At 46.3% G+C, this 13,711-nt stretch overlaps 1 non-coding gene across 1 annotated transcript; it reads right to left on the bottom strand.

Moving 5' to 3' along the window:
• Positions 1–12,993: 12,993 nt before the first annotated feature.
• LOC111520650 lies at positions 12,994–13,100 on the bottom strand. The gene has a single exon (XR_002724731.1). It is a non-coding gene; the product is annotated as a U6 spliceosomal RNA (small nuclear RNA).
• Positions 13,101–13,711: the final 611 nt, after the last annotated feature.

The following is a 13,711-nucleotide window of genomic DNA, read 5'->3' as shown; positions in this document are numbered from 1 at the left end:
CACATATCCACACCCCAACATACAGGATCCCATTGTTTCCCAGCCAATGTCTTCACTTTAACTGTGGGCACCCTGTGAGGTTGAGAATTCAGCTTGTGTTGTAATTTACTCAGTTATAGGATGAGGTTCTGTGTTTGATTTTCAGCAACCTCAGCCTTGGCTGCAGGAGACAAGGCTCTCCCTCAGAACATACTCAGAAGCTCTTAGGTCATCTATGTGGTGCCTGGGCTGGGAATTTTAATGCCCAAACTCGTTCTTTTCTTGAACCACTTCTGTCCAGTGACATTAAGAGAAATGAACTAACAACATTCTTTAATTTTCAAAAAGCATTTCAAAGTATTAAAGTATTATATACAGGATGACTTAGCTCCTTGCTTCTTAAAAGTGGCTGATCAAAAGTGTCCAATGCAAATGTTTTGTGTATTTCTGTATGAAGCTTACATCATGGTCTATCAGCACGGTTTACTACTTGAAATAGAGTCATCCATGCCTTTTCAAAATCTAATAGACTGGGAGCACTCATTCGAGAACCCCTGAGACCAACTCCAGAAAACTCATCCTTAACTTTCTGTTTTGCCAGAACTGTTAGGCCTCTGAGCCGAAGCTCAGCCATTATGTGACCTCTGTGACCTGCACATACACATCCAGGTGGCCTGCAGGAGCCAAGAATTCTGGAGCAGCCAAAAAACCACAAAGAAGTAAAACAGCCAGTTCCTGCCTTAACTGATTAACCAAAATTACAACATTTTACCAATGTGACTTGTCCCTGCCCTACCTTCGGTGATCAATCGACTTTGTGACATTCTTCTTCTGGACAATAAATCTTATGATAGCCCCACAATGTACCTTGTGACCCCCTCCTCTGCTAACAATAGATAACCACCTTTTACTGTAATTTTCCATTACCTACCCAACTCCTATAAAGCAACCCCTTCCCCATCTCCCTTCGCTGACTCTCTTTTCGGACTCAGCCCACCTGCACCCAGGTGAATTAAAAGTTTTATTGCTCACACAAAGCCTGTTTGGTGGTTTCTTCACACAGACGTGCTTGACAAGAACCACCCCTGGCACCAACATCTGTACTACTCTGGGTTCTCCAGATTAGGAGTGCTGACCTCCTGCACAGTTGAAAGTGTACGTACAACTTTTGACTCCCCCGAAACTTTACTAATATCCTACTGTTGGTTGGAAGTCTTCCTGATAACATAAACAGCCAATTAACACAGATTTTTTTATATGTATTCGTGTGTGTGCTTGTGTGTGTATAAAGTGAAGAATTGGCTCCTGTGATCATGGAGGCCGAAGAGTCCCACAATCTGCCTTCTACAAGCTGAGATCCGGGCAGCCAGTGGTATATAGTTCAGCTGGAGTTTGAAGGCCTGAAAACCTGGAGCACTGACTGTGTAAATTTCATGCCGAGGGCAGGAGAAGACCGATGTCCCAGCTCAACAGTGAGGCCAGAAAGGGGAGTGAACGCCTCCCTCCTCTGCCTTTTGTTCTCTTCAGGTCCTGAGTGCCCTGGATGAGGCCCCCACACTGGGCGGGGTGTCTTCTGTACGGGGCCCATGGTCTCAGGTGCCAGTCTCATTGGGAAACACCTCACTGGCCCACCCAGAAACAATGTTTATAGTCAGGGCACCCAGTCACCCGATCACATTGACGTAGAGATGAAGCATCATACAACGCTAGGCCCCTTGTGTCACAGTCTGTGTGGGCTGGGAGCCGTCCTCCACCTTGAGCTGTGCTAGAGGGGACGAGTGGCCTTTGGGATCAAGGTGGTGAGGGAAGGGAGGGCTGGGGACAGGCTGGGCCCATATGTGCTGTGTGTCACATGCCTGCCTGCCTGGGTCAGCCATGCAGGAGCACACCTGGGAAGAGGAGGTGGGCCATGCACTGCCTTGCACCATCTGGCCCCGCCCCCTCACTGCAGGCCCCATCCCCTCACAGTGGCCCTGTCCCCTCACCACAGGCCCATCCCCTCACAGTGGCCCTATCCCCTCACTGCAGGTCCCACCCCCTTACAACAGGCCCCACCCCCTCACCGCAGGCCCCATCCCCTCACTACAGGCCCTGTCCCTTCACAGCAGGCCTCGCCCCCTCACAGCAAGCCCCAGACTGATCCCTGGCCTCTGGCCCTGGGGTCTGCATCCGTGAGCTGGGTGACAGCAGCAACCTGCACCTGCAGCCTTTGTTGCTCCCCACACTGTGGTCCTCACCTGCAGGACACTGGGCATTCAGTCTCCTCTGCTTAGAAGGTTCCTGTTTGGACGAACGGAGGCAGGATGGCGCAATTCCGGGTTCTTCTTCACCAGCTTTTCCCGCGCATGCGAAAATGCAGCCGGCGCCCTGGGGGTTGCAGACCAACTGGGCATGCGCCAGGTGACGTCAATCCGAAGAGACCGAGATTTACCTGGTCACACCTGTGGAATGCCCCCGACACGCCCGTGCCCCGCCTATTGCCCTCCCACTCCTAGAAAAGCCACTCTCGGCCAGTGAGCCACACGGACTTCCCAGCCCCACTCCTGTTGGGATGTGGGGACTGCCGGAACTCTGTCGGAGAGCTTGGGGCGGGGGGGGGGCACTCTGTGGGCCTTCTTTGCCGGAGGCCAACAGACCTCTTCCCCACACCTTAGGTGACCAAAATAAATGTGCAGTTTTGCTCCTACACTTGCCTACCGGCTGGTTCTTTTGTGCCTGCTTGGCTGGTCTTAGAAAAACAAATCAGTTCCCTCTTGCCCAAGACACACATGTGTGTGCACACACACATATGCACACACACGCATGCGCACACACTCCCGGGCACACACACGCATGCACACACACTCCCGGGCATACACACGCATGCACACACACTGCGGGGCACACACACAGGTCCACACATACTCTTCTTCCTTGCTTTTTGTGTCTCAACTTGGAATTGCACCGGGGTGCCCCTCCAGCCCCCCATGGCTCCCACTCTTGCCCTTCCCTCCTCTGGGCACTGCATTGCCCGGCCTTCCTCTTCTGCCAGCCTGTGTTGCTGGCTCAAAGCTGCTCCCCCCACCCTCCAGGCCCAGACAGGCTTTGTGGATGTTTGTCTGTTGGGTAGATGAGGGCACGGTTGAGCAGGCAGGTGAGGGGCAAACGAGGATCCTTGCTGGAGCCCCCAGCTCCGGGGCTGAGGCGGGATGAGGTGGCGGCTGGCACTTCCTGAGCTCTCTTTCTAATCAGCCCAAGGCTGCTCTTCAGCAGCCGCCTAAATTCTCCTGGCCCCTCCCGCTTCTGCCTGTGCTGTTCAGGAATTTGGATACTGCAGCCTGGAAGGGAATCAGCCCCAGGGCAGGGGAGGTGAAAACCGGAAGTGGCACAGGGTTCCCTTCCTGCACCCAGTTTCAGGCGAGGAGGGGCCTGCTCAACTCCCTGGAGCTCCCTGAGTCTCTGGACCTGCCAAGGAACCCACCAGTCCTCTGCTTGTCAGTTTCCTCCTAGGACAAAGGGGCTGGACAACAATGGGAGTTCCTGCCATTGTCACAGCTGCCTGGAGGTGTCCAGGAGGGAGGCCCCCGAGGAGAGGAGCCGCTGGGAGAGGCTAAGCCCTCACTTTCCTGGTGCGAAGGTGAGGCAGGCACCACCAGCTATGCTGGGCAGATGGGGATATGCTGGGGCCTTATCTCCAGACACTCAGGCCTGGTGTGCGGGGGGGCTGCAGCCTGGCTTCTACCTTCTGAGGCGCAGCAGGGACCCTGGGCCTGGGAAGCCCACTTGCTATGATTGTCCCCTGTTCCCTGTGGCTGGGAGACTGAAAAGGCTCATGCTCCCCTCAGTGCTTCTGTGCCTGAGTAGCTGAAACCTCCTGGCTGGGTCTGAGACCTAACCGCTGGCTTGTCCTCATGGGTCACCCTGGCATGGTCTGGAGAGACTGCCAGACACACTCTGGGGGAGGTTGGGAGGAGACCCGGGGTCTGTGGGCACAGGACGGTGCAAAGAGCCCTGAGTGGGAGCGTCTGCCATTGGCCAGGTGCCCACTGCTGCCCACATCACAGTGAGAAGCCCACACAACCAGCCTTCTTTCCTTCCCATGGCTGTGCCTCAGTTTTCGTGCATGATAGGCGGGCCCAGACTGCACTGGGGCACTGGGTAGGGCGAGTCAGCCCTGGGAGAAGCTCAGGCTTGCACTCAGCTCGGTGGCTGCACCACACCTGTTGGGACCTGGACCTCCTGAGCTCGAGACCAGGACGCAGAAGCTCAGAGCAGAGGAGGCTGGTGGCAGGGACGGCTGGGCCTGCACAGGTGCTTCTTACATTTGAAACGCTGTGAATTGTGTGATAGATACAAACAGAGCACGCGCGATGTTGACCTGCAGTTCGGGGAATAATGACGAAGTGACCCCAGCAGAGGAAGGAGGGCGTCAGGTTTCCTCAGAGCCTGCATGCCTATCTAGGCAGGGCTCACTCAGAGTGGACGCCTCGAGGGGCTAGTGCACTCAGCCCCATGGCCACAGGAGGACAGGCGCTGAGCCCCTAGGCTGGGGCTGGCTGGGGCCTCTGGGGACTTTGCTGGGCCCTCCTGTGGGGAACATGAGGGAAGAGCTGTGAGGATGCTCTGGGAAGCCTGTGGCTGCCCAGCCAGGCCTGGAAGGGCAGTGTCAGGGACAGATAAGGACAGCGGGCAGGACCTATGTGCCTCTTTCCATAGCACCAGGTCGTGGCTCCAGTGCTCAGGGCCAGGCCCAGGCCTGCTGGGGTGAGTGCCCCCAGCTGACCCCAGCAGCAGGGTGTGTGGGGAGGAGGGGGCTGCCATTGTCATTCGCTCAATTCAGGCCAAGGACAGAGAGCTGGTCCAGGCTCCCCGGTGAGAGTGGAACGTGGGCACAGGCCCCTTCCACCCAGCGCCCCTCAAGGCCTCTCCTCAACACTGGGCCTCAAGGATTTCAACCAACCTCACGGCTCAGAATCGTTCAGGCCAATGTCCCATCCCACCCAAGTAAGCCAGAGGCCCATGATAACAAGGTGGTTTGAACATTTATTCTAAACAACTAAGGGGCCAGGTGTGGTGGCTCATGCCTGTAATCTCAGCACTTTGGGAGGCCGAGGCAGGAGGATCGTTTGAACTCAGGAATTCGAGACCAGCCCAGGCAACACAAGAAAGCCCTGTCTCTACAAAAAAATACAAAAAATTAGCCAGATGTTGTGATGTGCACCTGTGGTCCCAGGTACTTGGGAGGCTGAGGTGGAAGGATCGCTTGAGCCCAGGAAGTCAAGGATGCAGTGAGCCTTGATCACAACATTGCACTCCAGCCTGGGCGACAGAGTGAGACCCTGTTTCAAAAATAAAATAAACAACTAATAGGCCAAAGAAGAAACTGTGATGAAAATTTAAAAATACTTAGAGGTGAATGATATTGAAAAAGTTGCACTAAAAACTTGAGGGATGTGGTGAAGTGGAGTTGGGAGGAAACACATGGACTCAGTACGCGTATTAGACGGAGGCTGGAAGTGAATGAGCTGAGCATCCCAGTGAACATGTTGGATTAGATACAACGGAATCATCCCAATAATGCAGGAGGAAGGAAATAATAAAGGTAAGGGTGGGAATTGACAAAATGAGGAGTGTGTAATAGACAGGTCCAAGAGCCAAAAGCTTCCTTAAAATGATTAATGAAATTAGCAAAGCCTCACAAATCAGGTCATGACAAAACAGAAACAATATTAGGAAAGGGAAAGGGGCCTAAGTGTGGATCCAGCAGGCAGTTAAAACGCCAGTGAGAATATTATATAAAGCCAGGGGCTGGTTATAAATCTCAACATGCTTTTTTTGAAGGATTTTTTTTGTGTCTCTATCTCCTTCAGTTCTGCTCTGATCTTAGTTATTTCTTGCCTTCTGTTAGCTTTTGAATGCGTTTGCTCTTGCTTCTCTAATTCTTTTCATTGTGATGTCAGGGTGTCAATTTTAGATCTTTCCAGCTTTCTCTTGTGGGCATTTAGTGCTATAAATTTCCCTCTACACACTGCTTTAAATGTGTCCCAGAGATTCTGGTATGTTGTATCTTTGTTCTCATTGGTTTCAAAGAACATCTTTATTTCTGCCTTCGTTTTGTTGTGTACCCAGTAGTCATTCAGGAGCAGGTTGTTCAGTTTCCATGTAGTTGAACGGTTTTGAGTGAGTTTCTTAATCCTGAGTTCTAGTTTGATTGCCCTGTGGTCTGAGAGACAGTTTGTTATAATCTCTGTTCTTTTACATTTGCTGAGGAGTGCTTTACTTCCAACTACGTGGTCAATTTTGGAATAAGTGCGATGTGGTGCTGAGAAGAATACATATTCTGTTGATTTGGGGTGGAGAGTTCTGTAGATGTCTATTAGGTCTGCTTGGTGCAGAGCTGAGTTCAGTTCCTGAATATCCTTGTTAACGTTCTGTCTCGTTGATCTGTCTAATGTTGACAGTGGGGTGTTAAAGTCTCCCATTATTATTGCGTGGGAGTCTATGTCTCTGTGTAAGTCTCTAAGGACTTGCTTTATGAATCTGGGTGCTCCTATATTGGATGCATGTATATTTAGAATAGTTAGCTCTTCTTGTTGAATTGATCCCTTTACCATTATGTAATGGCTTTCTTTGTCTCTTTTGATCTTTGTTGGTTTAAAGTCTGCTTTATTAGAGACTAGGATTGCAACTCCTGCCTTTTTTTTGTTCTCCATTTGCTTGGTAGATCTTCCTCCCTCCCTTTATTTTGAGCCTATGTGTGTCTCTGCACGTGAGATGGGTCTCCTGAATACAGCACACTGATGGATCTTGACTCTTTATCCAATTTGCCAGTCTGTGTCTTTTAATTGGGGCATTTAGCCCATTTACGTTTAAGGTTAATATTGTTATGTGTGAACTTGATCCTGTCATTATGATGTTAGCTGGTTATTTTGGTCATTAGTTGATGCAGTTTCTTCCTAGCATCGATGGTCTTTACATTTTGGCATGTTTTTGCAGTGACTGGTACCGGTTGTTCCTTTCCTTGTTTAGTGCTTCCTTCAGGATCTCTTGTAAGGCAGACCTCGTGGTGACAAAATCTCTCAGCATTTGCTTGTCTGTAAAGGATTTTATTTCTCCTTCACTTAAGAAACTTAGTTTGGCTGGATATGAAATTCTGGGTTGAAAGAATGTTGAATATTGGCCCCCACTCTCTTCTGGCTTATAGAGTTTCTGCTGAGAGATCCGCTGTTAGTCTGATGGGCTTCCCTTTATGGGTAACCTGACCTTTCTCTCTGGCTGCCCTTAATATTTTTTCCTTCAGTTCAACTTTGGTGAATCTGACAATTATGTGTCTTGGAGTTGTTCTTCTCGAGGAGTATCTTTGTGGCATTCTCTGTATTTCCTGAATTTGAATGTTGGTCTGCCTTGCTAGGTTGGGGAAGTCCTCCCGGATAATATCCTGCAGAGTGTTTTCCAACTTGTTTCCATTCTCCCTGTCACTTTCAGGTACACCAATCGGACGTAGATTTGGTCTTTTCACATAGTCCCATATTTCTTGGAGGCTTTGTTCATTTCTTTTAACTCTTTTTCCGTTTAACTCTTTTTCCTCTAAACTTCTCTTCTCACTTTATTTCATTCATTTGATCTTCAATCACTGATAGCCTTTCTTCCAGTTGATCAAATTGGTTACTGAAGCTTGTTCATTTGTCACGTAGTTCTCGTGCCATGGTTTTCAGCTCTATCAGGTCATTTAAGGACTTCTCTACATTGGTTATTCTAGTGAGCCATTCATCAAATCTTTTTTCAAGGTTTGTAGCTTCTTTGCAATGGGTTCGAATTCCTCCGTTAGCTCAGAGTAGTTTGATCATCTGAAGCCTTCTTCTCTCAACTCGTCAAAGTCATTCTCTGTCAAGTTTTGTTCCATTGCTGGCAAGGAGCTGCGAAAAATCAATGAATCCAGGAGCTGGTTTCTGAAAAGATCAACAAAATTGAGAGACCACTAGCAAGACTAATAAAGGAGAAAAGAGAGAAGAATCAAATAGACACAATATAAAATGATAAAGGGGATATCACCACCGACCCCAGAGAAATACAAACTACCATCAAATAATACTATAAATACCTCTACACAAATAAACTAGAAAACCTAGAAGAAATGGATAAATTCCTGGACACATACACTCTGCCAACACGAAACCAGGAAGAAGTTGAATCCCTGAATAGACCAATAACAGGTTCTGAAATTGAGGCAATAATTAATAGCCTACCAACCAAAAAAAAAAAAAAAAAAAAAATCCAGGACCAGATGGACTCACAGCCGAATTCTACCAGAGGTACAAGGAAGACCTGATACCATTCTTTCTGAAATGATTCCAATCGATAGAAAAAGAGGGCACCCTCCCTAATTCATTTTATGAGGCCAACATCATCCTGACACCAAAGCCTGGCAGAGACACAACAAAAAAAGAGAATTTTAGACCAATATCCCTGATGAACATCGATGCAAAAATCCTCAATAAAATACTGGCAAACTGAATCCAGCAGCACATCCAAAAGCTTATCCACCATGATCAAGTGGGCTTCATCCCTGGGATGTAAGGCTGGTTCAACATACGCAAATCAATAAACATAATCCTGCATATAAACAGAACCAAAGACAAGAACCACATGATTATCTCAATAGATGCAGAAAAGGCCTTTGACAAAATTCAACAGCCCTTCATGATAACAACTCTCAATAAATTCGGTATTGGTGGAACGTATCTCAAAATAATAAGAACTGTTTATGACAAACCCACAGCCAATATCATACTGAATGGGCAAAAACTGGAAGCATTCCCTTTGAAAACTGGCACAAGACAGAGATGCCCTCTCTCACCACTCATGTTCAACATAGTGTTGGAAGTTCTGGCCAGGGCAATCAGGCAGGAGAAAGAAATAAAGGGTATTCAATTAGGAAAAGATGAAGTCAAATTGTCCCTGTTTGCAGATGACATGATTGTATATTTAGAAAACCCCATCATCTCAGCCCGAAATCTCCTTAAGCTGATAAGCAACTTCAGCAAAGTCTCAGGATACAAAATCAGTGTGCAAAAATCACAAGCATTCTTACACACCAATGACAGACAAACAGAGAGTCAAATCATGAGTGAACTCCCATTCACAATTGCTTCAAAGAGTATAAAATACCTGGGAATCCAACTTACAAGGGATGTGAAGGACCTCTTCAAGGAGAACTACAAACCACTGCTCAATGAAATAAAAGAGGACACAAACAAATGGAAGAACATTCTATGCTCATGGATAGGAAGAATCAATATCATGAAAATGGCCATACTGCTCAGGGTAATTTATAGATTCAATGCCATCCCCATTAAGCTACCAATGACTTTCTTCACATAATTGGAAAAAAACTACTTTAAAGTTCATGTGGAACCAAAAAAGAGCCCTCATTGCCAAGACAATTCTAAGCCAAAAGAACAAAGCTGGAGGCATCACACTACCTGACTTCAAACTATACTACAAGGTTACAGTAACCGAAACAGCATGGTACAGGTACCAAAACAGAAATATAGACCAATGGAACAGAACAGAGCCCTCAGAAATAATACCACACATCTACAACCATCTGATTGTTGACAAATCTGACGAAAACAAGAAATGGGGAAAGGATTCCCTATTTAATAAATGGTGCTGGCAAAACTGGCTAGCCATATGTAGAAAGCTGAAACTGGACCCTTCCTTATACCTTATACAAAAATTAATTCAAGATGGATTAGAGGCTTAAATGTTAGACCTAAAATGATAAAAACCCTAGAAGAAAACCCAGGCAATGCTATTCAGGATATAGGCATGGGCAAGGACTTCATGTCTAAAACACCAAAAGCAATGGCAACAAAAGACAAAATTGACAAATGGGATCTAATTAAACTAAAGAGCTTCTGCACAGCAAAAGAAACTACCATCAGGGTGAAGAGGCAACCTACAGAATGGGAGAAAATTTTTATCATCTACTCATCTGACAAAGGGCTAATATCCAGAACCTACAAAGATCTCAAACAAATTTACAAGAAAAAAACAAACAACCTCATCAAAAAGTGGGCAAAGGATATGAACAGACACTTCTCAAAAGAAGACATTTATGCAGCCAACAGACACATGAAAAGATGCTCATCATCACTAACCATCAGAGAAATGCAAATCAAAACCACAATGAGATACCATCTCACACCAGTTAAAATAGCGATCATTAAAAAGTCAGGAAACAACAGATGCTGGAGAGGATGTGGAGAATTATGAACACTTTTACCCTGTTGGTGGGACTGTAAACTAGTTCAACCATTGTGGAAGACAATGTGGTGATTCCTCAAGGATCTAGAACTAGAAATACCATTTGACCCAGCCATCCCATTACTGAGTATATACCCAAAGGATTATCAATCATGCTACTATAAAGACACATGCACACATATGTTTATTGTGGCACTATTCACAATAGCAAAGACTTGGAACCAACTCATATGTCCATTACTGACAGACTGGATTAAGAAAATATGGCACTCAGCCGGGCGCGGTGGCTCAAGCCTGTAATCCCAGCACTTTGGGAGGCTGAGATGGGCCTCAGACTGTGGTTGACCATGGGTCATGACAACTGCAGGAAGTGAAATCACAGAGAAGGGGGATCACCATGCACAAGCTGGGACAGGCGTTTTGTGATTTCCAATGGAGACGAACAGGCACGTATGCAGGGATTCAGCAATCCCTCCTCTACTTGTGCACACCATCAAAGCAGAGTTCTTCAACGTGGGAGCCACTGCCCGCTCAGGGAGGTCTTGACATCAGGTAGTAACATAATTGCAGCCCTAGTTTCAGATATTCTTCTTTTTAAAATTTCCAACTTTTAAGTTCAGGGGCACATGTGCAGGATATGCAGGTTTGTTACATAGGTAAACATGTGCCATGGCGGTTTGCTGCACAGATCATCCCACTGCCCAGGTATTCAGCCCAGCATCCATTAGCTATTCTTCCTGATGCTCTCCCTCCTCCCTCCTTCCACCCCGCAACCCAACAACAGGCCCCACTGTGTGTCGTTTCTCCCAGTGTGTCCTTGTGTTCTCATCATCTAGCTCCCACTTATAAGTGAGAACATGCGGTATTTGGTTTTCTCTTCCTGTGTTAGTTTGCTGAGGATAATGGCCTCAGCTCCATCCATGTCCCTGCAAAGGACATGAACTCATTTCTTTTTATGGCTGTATAGTACTCCATGGTGTATATATACCACATTTTCTTTATCCAGTCTATCATTGATGAGCAGTTAGGTTGATTCCATGTGTTGGCTATTGTGAATTGTGCTGTGGTAAACATACACATGCATGTGTTTTTACGGCAGAACAATTTATATTCCTTTGGGTCTTTACCTAGTAATGGGATTTCTGGGTAGAATGATATTTCTGCCTCTAGGTTTCTGAGGAATTATCACACTGTCTTCCACAATGGCTGAACTAATTTACACTCCTGTCAGCAGTGTAAAAGCATTCCTTTTTCTCCACAACCTCTCCAGCATCTGTTATTTTTTGACTTTTTAATAATGGCCATTCTGACTGGTGTGGGACAGTATCTCATTGTGGTTTTGATTTGCATTTCGCTAATGATCAGTGATGTTGAGCTGTTTTTCAAATGTTGGCCACATGTTTGTCGTCTTTTGAGAAGTGTCTGCTCACGTCCTTTGCCCTTTTTTTTAATGGGTTTGTTTGCTTTTTTTCTTATACATTTGTTTATGTTCCTTATAGATACTGGGTATTAGACCTTTGTCAGATGCATAGGTTGCAAAATTTTTCTCCCATTCTTTAGGTTGTGTGTTTACTCTGTCTATAGTTTCTTTTGCTGTGCAGAAGCGCTTTAGTTTAATTAGATCCCATTTGTTAATTTTTGCTTTTGTTGCATTGCTTTTGGCATCTTTGTTATGAAATATTTGCCCGTGCCTACGTCTTGAATGGTATTGCCTAGGTTTTCGTCTAGGGTTTTTAAAGTTTTAGGTTTTACATTTGCATCTTTAATCCACCATGAGTTGATTTTTGTATATGGCATAAGGAAGGGGTCCAGTTTCAATTTTCTGCATATGGCTAGCCAGTCTCCCAGCACCATTTATTAAATAGGGAATCCTTTCTCCATTGCTTATTTTTGTCACGTGTGTCAAAGATCAGATGGTTGTAGGTGTGCAGTTTTATTTCTGTGTTCTTTGTTCTGTTCCATTGGTCTATGTATCTGTTCTTGTACCAGTGCCATGCTGTTTTGGTTATTGTATTCCTGTAGTATAGTTTGAAGTTGGGTAGCATGATACCTCTAGCTCTGTTCTTTTTGCTTAGGATTGCCTCGGCTGTTCAGGCTCTTTTTTGATTCCACATGAATTTTAAAATAGTTTTTTTCTAATTTTGTGAAGAATGTCAATGGTAGTTTAATGGCAATAGCATTGGATCCATAAATTGCTTTGGGCAGTGTGGCCATTTTCATGATATTGATTCTTCCTATCCATGAGCATGGAATGTTTTTCCATTTGTTTGTGTTATCTCTGATTTCTTTGAGCAGTGGTTTGTAGTTCTCCTTGAACTACATCCCTTGTTAGCTTTATTCCTAAGCATTTTATTCTTTTTGTGGCAATTGTGAATGAGAGTTCACTTGGCTTGCCTGTTGTTGGTGTATAGGAATGCTAGCGATTTTTGCACATTGGTTTTGTATCCTGAGACTTTGCTGATGTTGCTTATGAGTTTAAGAAGCTTTTGGGCTGAGATGATGGGGTTTTCTAGATGTAGGATCATGTTATCTGTAAACAAAGGTAGTTTGACTTCCTGTCTTCCTATTTGAATACTTTTTATTTCTTTCTCTTGTTTGATTGCCCTGGCCAGAACTTCCCACTACTATGTTACATAAGAGTGGTGAGAGAGGACATCCTTGTCTTGTGCTGGTTTTCAAGGGGAATGCTTCCAGCTTTTGCCCATTCAGTATGATATTGGTTGTGGGTTTGTCATATATGGCTCCTATTGTTTTGAGATATGTTCCAAAAATATGGAATGCATCAAGAGTTTGCGTGCCATCCTTGCACAGGGACCGTGCTAATCTTCTCTGTAAGGTTCCAATTTTAGTGTATGTGCTGCTGAAGCGAGCAGCAGTTTTCTTCTTAATTGGAACAAATCAGCACAGGCATTTGTACATCAAGCAGCTATTTGGCCAGCAAACACCTGTGTTGTTGTTGTTTTTCGGTCTATCCCAACACGTAGAAAACCATAAAGGTTGTTTACTCTTAATTGGGAGGGACAGCAGCATGGACCCGCCTTGGGATTACATGAATGCCCTAGCTCTCAGTCATAATTTAGCCCATGTGGACCTTGACCATCTCCCCAGCCCACAGGACATCGGGCTGATGTGACCTGGAGGGGAGGAAGTTGTAGGTTGCTTTAACAAAAACCATGCGTGACAGGGTAAGAAGGAAACCCTGTGAAAACAGATTCCTGCTTTCTCCTGAAGCTCTCTCTGGGGTCCAACAAAGCCGGGCATGCCCACTCGGTGGTGGTGAAGGACCAGTCCTGCACCCTGACTCATCCGTGTGCAGCATTCTTTGGAGGAAACACAGCCCGCATTTGCGTGTGTGCTTCCCCTGTGTCCAGGTACGCCAGCGGGTGGCCTGCTTTCCACAGGGGGCACAGCCAGTGATGATGCCCATGTGGTCCTGTTCCTGTGTGGGCTGAGCCACTCAGTTGTTGTGGCTCGGGGACCCAAG

This window comes from Piliocolobus tephrosceles, chromosome 13, assembly GCF_002776525.5.
Source record: "Piliocolobus tephrosceles isolate RC106 chromosome 13, ASM277652v3, whole genome shotgun sequence".
Classification (NCBI taxonomy): Eukaryota; Metazoa; Chordata; class Mammalia; order Primates; family Cercopithecidae; genus Piliocolobus; species Piliocolobus tephrosceles.
The sequence above is the reverse complement of the archived record's forward strand: the minus strand, read 5'-3'. Positions and strand labels throughout refer to the sequence as shown.